This window comes from Notamacropus eugenii, chromosome 6 (genome assembly GCF_028372415.1).
Source record: "Notamacropus eugenii isolate mMacEug1 chromosome 6, mMacEug1.pri_v2, whole genome shotgun sequence".
In the NCBI taxonomy this organism is placed as follows: Eukaryota; Metazoa; Chordata; class Mammalia; order Diprotodontia; family Macropodidae; genus Notamacropus; species Notamacropus eugenii.
The window spans coordinates 293217161-293224862 of NC_092877.1; the positions used below are offsets into that span (position 1 = coordinate 293217161).

The 7702-nt window shown below is 41.3% G+C and overlaps 1 pseudogene; it reads left to right on the plus strand.

The window, feature by feature from the left end:
- Nucleotides 1-5233: 5233 nt before the first annotated feature.
- LOC140512368 (translocator protein pseudogene) lies at nucleotides 5234-6832 on the plus strand (annotated as a pseudogene).
- Nucleotides 6833-7702: the final 870 nt, after the last annotated feature.

The window sequence follows — 7702 nt, forward strand, 5'->3', positions numbered from 1 at the left end:
TTTCTGATGTGAAATCTGAATTCAGGTCTTCTTAACCCCAGGCACAGAACTCTATCTACTATACCATCTACCTGTCATTTTAATAATGTTCTATTAAAATTATATGACTACATAAGAGAATATTATTTAAAAAATCAATCAATATTTTTTAAATTCCTACTATGGGCTAGGCACTATATTAGATGAGGGTGATACAAAGAATGAAACAGTCACCTCTCACAAGGAGGTTATATTCTGATGAGGTAGATATAAAATTTATACATTATAAATACAAAAACAAATACAAACATATACAAAATGGTTAAACACCGGGTAGATTGTGAGGGAACGCACAAGTGACTGTGGGGATCAGGAAAAGCTTTATGCAGACAATGACATGTCACATGAATTTTAAAGGAAGAGAGGAGTGTAGAAGTGAGGAATTCATGCCAAGCACATGGGATGTCTCCTGAAGGGCACAGAGAATGAAAGCATTAATTAAGCACTTACTGTGTACAAAGTACTGTGCCAGACTTGGGAAAACAAATAGAAAATCAAGACAATTCTGACTCTCAAGAAGCCCACATTCTAATAATGAGAAACAAAATATAAATCATATGGAAAAAGCCAACCATCTTTAGGGACACAATGGCAAAGCAGATGGTAACCCTTTCACTTGGAAAAAAAGAAAAATATCACATAGATTTGCTAAATTGGTAGCCTATCTAGAGTATTATAGAATTTTGGTCTGAATTTTACCTTCATTCCTATTGATGTCATCTGCCTCCCTTGACATCAAAAAGGGCAGTTTCTTAAGGAGTTGTCAGGAGGAGTCTTTGAAGCAACAACAATAAAAATTTACTTGCTTCTTAAAAGATGAAACGGGAACTTTGAAAAAGGCAGAAAATGTTTGGTCTGACAGGTGTGCCCTGACTCATCAGTCCCAGGGGTGATAACTGATGGTGCTGAGGCTGGGGGTTCCATGAAGGAGAGGGAAAACTAGAGGCTTTCTTACTCCTGACTGAGGTCTACACAGATGGCTTGGAAATTTCTAGAACACTAGACTTGCTGGAATTTAAACATAAGGTCAAAGATGCATTCCCAAAGCATTTGAAGGGATTTTCAGATTTCTCTGAGACACTCCCCTCCTTTGTGAGTCTGCCCTAGGAGAGTCTGCGTTTTGGCCAGTACTGCAACTAGAGCAGAGTAAACTAGAACTTGGCCCCAGGGTGTGGAAATTTAGAAGGTGCTGAAATGAGTTGCATTCCTTTATCAGGTAGAAACCACTGAGGTTTCTACTGCATGTAATTGAAAAGAATTAGTTAGAAAGAGAAGCTACTAGGATATGTTCTTCTCCTCCACCTTTCAGCAGCTGTGCCCTCGGGGAGCTCTTCTCCAGCCAGGACCTGGGCGGCTCTTTTCCTTGGTGCGGATCCTGAGTTTCTTCTCCTGAGAGGTCTTGGGTCCCAAAGTCTAATGTTTCTTTTCAAGGTTCCCCTTACTCACTAAACTACTCTCACATCAAAATAATTTGTTTTAGAAAGCTGATTTTGCAGACTCATGATGGAAAATGCTATCCACATCCAGGAAAAGAACTATGGAGTCTGAATGCAGGTCAGAGCATGCTATTTGCTCTCTCCCCCTTCCCCTCCCCCTCCCTCTCCCTCTCCCTCTCCCCCTCCATCTCCCTCCCCCTCTCCTTCTCCCTCTCCCTCTTCCTCTCCCTCTCTCTCTCTGTCTGTCTCTCTCTCTCTCTTTGGAGGGGAGAGTTCCAAACTGCTCCCAATGCCTTCTTTTATGGAGGGCAAAAACTCAACTCTCAGATCCCTCCACCTTGCATCTATTGCCATGCCTCGTTTCAACTCCACAGAACAAGTACCGTCCTATCCCCCTTAACCTTTCCCCTACCCCTTTCCTGCATTCTTTTGTGTGTTTTCTCCTCCTTTAGATTATAAGCTCATTAAAGGCAAGGACTATCTTTCTTTTTATTTATTATATCCAATCAAGAGGCTGTTGCAGTAATCTAAGCAAGAGAAAATGTCCTGAAGTAAATTGGTGGCTCCACAGTAGAAAAAAAAAGAATATGGCTCAAGAAAGTCTTATGGAATACCCATAGTTAGGGGGCATGCAATGGATGTTGAACCAACAAAGGAGATTGAATGAGAAAGAATAGTCAGACAGGAAGGAGGAGAACAAGGAGAGTAGTGACATGAAAATGCAAAGGGAAGAAAGTATGCAGGAGGAAAGGACAGTCAACAGTGACAAATGTAGCAAAGAGTCAAGAAGGATGCAGACTGAGAAAAGACCACTAGCTATAGTCATCAAGAGAGCATTGGTAACTTCAGAGAGATCAGTTTCAGTCCAATTGAAAGGAGAGAGAGAAAGAAAAAGAAGTAAAAGATAAAAGCATAGACCATTTTCCCCTAGGAATCACCTATTATTCTTGATATTTGGCATAAAGATTTTTTTCCCCACTTGATGGTTTCCTTTCTAATTACCATTGCATTTTGTTTAGACAAAAGCTTTTCAATTTCCTTTCATCAAAAATTATCTTTTAATCTTTTGTAATCATCTCTATCCTGTATCCTGTTAATCATTTCCTCTCTAGCCATAGGTATATCAGATACCCAATCAGATTCTCTGCTAGTTTTTTCTTTTAATGGTATATCATTAATAACCAGGTCATATATCTAAGTTTGCCTCTATATCCATTTGACAGTGAAAAGTTCTCCCACTTTCCAGTACTTGCATATTCTGTTTGAATTGTATTTTTATATTGCATTAGATATTTTATATAAATGTTCCTGTGTTTTTCATCTTTGCATATCGTGTGGTTTAAGCAAACTCAAAATATGAATTTATAAGAAACGCATATTGAGAGGGGCAATTATTTGCTTAAAGATGATTCACAGCAGAGTTCCATTACTTTAAATACTTATCTCCCCTAACACACTTTTAAAGAATAGATTTTTTTAAAAGCCAACTTAGGTGTAACTTTCCAGGAATACATCTTTTACATATCATAAGTTACCTCTGTAGTTAGGGCAACTAAGTGGTTCTAAGTGGATAGAGAACTGGGCCTGGAGTCTCATCTTCCTGAGTTCAAATCTGGCCTCAGACACTTAGTTGCTGTCTGACCCTGGGTAAGTCACTTAACACTGTTTGTCTCAGTTTCCTCATTTGTAAAATGAGCTGAAGAAGGAAATGGCAAACTACTCCAGTATCTTTGCCAAGATAATCCCAAATGACATCACAAAGAGTCACACACGACTGAAACAACTGAACAATAACACCTCCCTCCTCAATTTAATGGTGAACTCAGAACTGGGATTATTATACCGGAATTATACCTCATCTATCTTGAATCCACTGTTTGTCTGACTTTGGATAAGTCACTCAGTCTCTCCTAGCCTCAGTTTCCTCATCTGTAAAATAAGGGGTTGAATTAAATGACCTCTAACTTCCTTTCCAGTTCTAAATTTATGATCCAACAGCACCCCTAAGTGTCTAGTACAGTGCTCTGGTAAACAGATGTTTATGATTCTTAATTTCAGACTCAAAGCAATAGACGGACTATATATGGATTTGCCCAGATACTGAATTGTTTAAGAGGGTCATATATTCATTTTAGAAAGTTGCTTCTTTAAAATGCCACCAGGGGATTTCAAAAAAGGGAAGGGAAAAGAAACAGTTTATATTTACTCTTCATGTCTAGTCTGTATCTGAAGCACCCAAGGCAGGGCGTGTAAATGCTCTGGTTTGTTTATTTCTTTGCTTCAGGCACCTTTCCTGTGGAGTTTTGGCCCTTGGCGATTTTTGACTATAAAGAACTTTAAACACAGCAAATGGCCGCAGAAGTGCTGACACCACCCAATGGTCCCCAGTCCTCCAGGAAGGCTGGTCTCCCTTAGTTAGCTGGGTTAAAGAATAAGACTGCCACACAATCCTCTATTTTTCCTAACAGGGAAGCGTGGATTGATATGCTGCATAGTCTTTCTGCTTTCCTCTCCTCCTTCTCCTCCTCTTCCTCTTCTTCCTCCACCCTTCCAAGGAAAAAAGTCCATGAAATTGATATAATCATCTTAATGATATTGTCTAAACCCAAATGAGGAGAAATTGACGAGGGACCATGCACATTCTACACCAGCCTGGAAGGGCCTTATTTTTTCATCAGTGTCCCTCACTATTTAACATGCATTCAGATTGGTATAGGAAAGAGGTCTGACACTTTCTTTGCCTAACACAGAATAAAGGTTATGTGCATCATAAAATGGAAGCATGAATTTTTTTTTGCATTGTTGTCAGGGGATGAATATTTTCCATAGCAGTTCTGCTTATTAAACACACACACACACACACACACACACACACACACACAAAACATACAGAGACCCACAATGGAAGCATTGTATTTTCATCTGTCGGAGATTTGTGTATGGAACATCAATTTTCTGCACAGACATAATTGTGTACACATTGCCATAGTAAAGCAAGAACAGGTACAGTGTGTGGGATGTGAATTTTAAGAAATTTAACAAAGGGGGAAAAATCAGATGAAAAATGTGTGAACTCTAGCAATGGGTGAAGTTATTTTTATTTGCTTTTCTGCGTATACCCAGAACCACTATTTCCTGTGAATGTTCAGCCTGGAAATGCAAACCTAGTTGATTTGGAGACCCCCTATGCTTTTTAATTGGCCATATTCTTAAAGAAGAACTCCCCAGGTTGGGTAGTTGCAGAATGGTAATGATGTTAGTTTATTAAAGCTGACTCCCAGAGGATGCTGGGTAAAGCCTGGCATCAGCAAACAGTCCAGCATCCTCTACTTAACAGTATTAAGAGGCTCAGGGTATTTCTGTCCATGGCTCTACTGATAGTTGCCCCTGTGAGAGAAAGAAAAATCTGTCCAGCAAAGTTGTCTTTGGTCGAAAATGAACAAATCTGTTTGAAGTCATGAGTATCTAGTTAGCAGAGTTCAACAGTGGGGCAGACCACAGTTGTTTAGGGTTTCTCTCGCTGTTGTCAATGGGAATTACTCTAGGATAAATTGGCTATAGGGGACAAATTAATCAACCAAGAGGTTTAAAGATTTTTAGCGTTCAGCTTTACTGACATCCACTCTGACTTTCTGATTTAAATGAGGAAAAAACGACAGTTCTCACTAACCTTTCCCTTAAGTCTAGTGCTGTGAGATTTTTCTTTTTTCTCCCCTTTTCTTTTCAGACGGGGCACAAAAGCCTAGATAAGAGTGGCCATGCTACATGACCTCAGGATTCTAGTGGACTGTGTAGATGTTACCAATCTGGCATCTACTTCCTCCCCCTGCAAGGTCTCTCTCAACTCTGGAACCTCTGCACAAGATCCAGACCTAGTTCAATCCTGGGAGGGCCCATCATCTAATGAAGAGGGGTAAGGCTGCCTTTCCTCACACAGTTTGGTTCACTACATCTCCTGCCCTAGTGTACTGAGGAAGATTTACTTATACCTCAGGCTGTGGCTCATGCCTAGAGTTTCCCCAAAGTGAGGAGTAGAAAGGTACTCAAGTACAATATTAATTTCAGGTATAGGATGGTATTTATTTCTTACACATAAGAGGATTGCTCAAATACACACAAAAAAAATCACGGTACACATTGATAAAACTTAAACAATCCTAACTTGTAACTGCTATAAAAATCTCCTAGGACTTTGAGTTGTCCACATTGGAATGTGAAACCCTTTGTGTAACTACTGAGCAGGTTTCACCTTAGTTCTGCACTGTCCCTCTCATGTCAGACATCTTCTGGCAAGCTGGACCAGGGCTCATCCTTTGGGTTGTAGTCATCTCAAAAAAGCACCAAAGTAATTATCAAGGAGTTCTTCCCCTGTCCCCATTCAGATCTGATTCAAGGATCCAGACTCTCCAAACCTCTTAGACAAATAAGGGTCATCTCGAAGCCTGGACACAACCATCTCAAGAACAATGTTCAGCCATCTTTACTCAAGAAAGAGTACTGGGCACATACTAAGTGATTAATAAATATGTGATCATGCCTTCACTTTTCATTCAAGAAATAACAAACAGAAAAAATAAAGCAGCTCAAGATTCAGACTCAGGGTCTTCTAGATAGGACATGTACTTTGCTTGCCATGTATTTGGCCATTTCTGCTGAAATAAGGGAAAGCCTACTCCTTCTGCACTTTGAGGGGGAAATCCCAGAATTATATGATGTTACCTAGAGGGTCAAAGGAAGAGAGCTAGCTAGGAGTAACTTGTACAAAGGTCCACTTTGCGTCTCTTGTCTGGGCTGCTCCAGTGTGCACCTTCCATCCCCTGCCCCTACTGAGCCTCCAGAGAGCACACTAGACATGGCACCCCATGGGTCCCTGCAATCAGCTTCACACTGTTCCGAGCATTGGCAGAATTGGGATCCCAGGTCACAAGCTGTGAGGTTTCAATGTAGTATGCAACTCTGGAGCAGCCTTCATGGCCTCCGCCCTACAGGACACTGGGTCCCATCTGGGGGATGTTCTACACTGCTATGGAGCCTGGCTCCTACCTGGTTTGGAAGGACCTGGGAGGGACTTCACAGAGAAGACCGTGGTGCCCCTGAGACTCTATGTGGAGTAGGTGGCTCTCAGTTGGGTCTGGCCACTCTTAATCTTTGGTGCTCACCAAATGGGCTGGGACCTGGAGGAGATCATCTTGACCAGTGGGGTTGCAGTGGCCACCACTGTGTCCTAGTACCAAGTGAGCCCAACAGCCACCTACTTCACGTACCCTTGCTTAGCCTGGATGCTGATGGCTACAACCCTCAATGACTGTGTCTGGAGAGATAGCAAAGACAGAAAGCATGGCCCTGATGCTGAATAAAGCTCTGGGCTTTCTGTATGAGATGAGTCTTAGAATCGAGATGAGCATGTTGCTGACTTGAAGCTCTCCATTGGAAGCCTTCTCCTTAAGTGGGTCAACTTGGCAAGGAAACAAAACATGTTCCTACTATAGGTGGGGGCCACTCAGCAGGAGGCATCTCAGCTTAAAATTGCCTACTGGCATCTCAAGAAATATGAAAATTGGGTTGTTACTATTTTAAACAAAAAACTCTTGCCTCCACCATAAAACAACCCTTGTGTCTGTCAGCAATAGAGCCAAGCCAAGCTTGGTCCCACCATTTTGAGCATACTCTAGTAGCTCATGGCCCCAACTTTTATATGCAAATAAATTTCTCAACTACTGAAAAAACAAGGTCCACTTTGGCATTTCTATCTCAGTACCCAAAGAAGGGGTTGTTTATTCATCTCAAAGCACAAGACCTTCAGCACTGAGTCACGCATGTCAGGATATAGTTGTGGCAAAACTCCAAACTTCCCCCACCCCATTACTGAGGGATCCTTGTGCTTTTAGTAGCCTAGTGTTCAGCAAAGATCACTCACCCCTCTCTGCCTTAGTTACTTTCCTGGACCTTCTCTTCTTTTAATCCTATACTAGATTCCCCAGAGAACTAACTACCTTTAATTCACACTGGGCTTGGTAGAATCTAAAAGAGATCTCTACAGCTAGGTTTGGTTCCTGACTCTGGCTACTTATTAAATTGCTTTATGTCCTTTGATCCAATTACCTATTCCATAGGGTCATGGATTTAGAGCTAGATGTAAGTGACTTAGCCACAGTCACATTCCTAGAAAAAGCAGAATTGGGTTTGAAACCTTGGTTCTTTAACTCCAAATCCACTATCCCATGCCT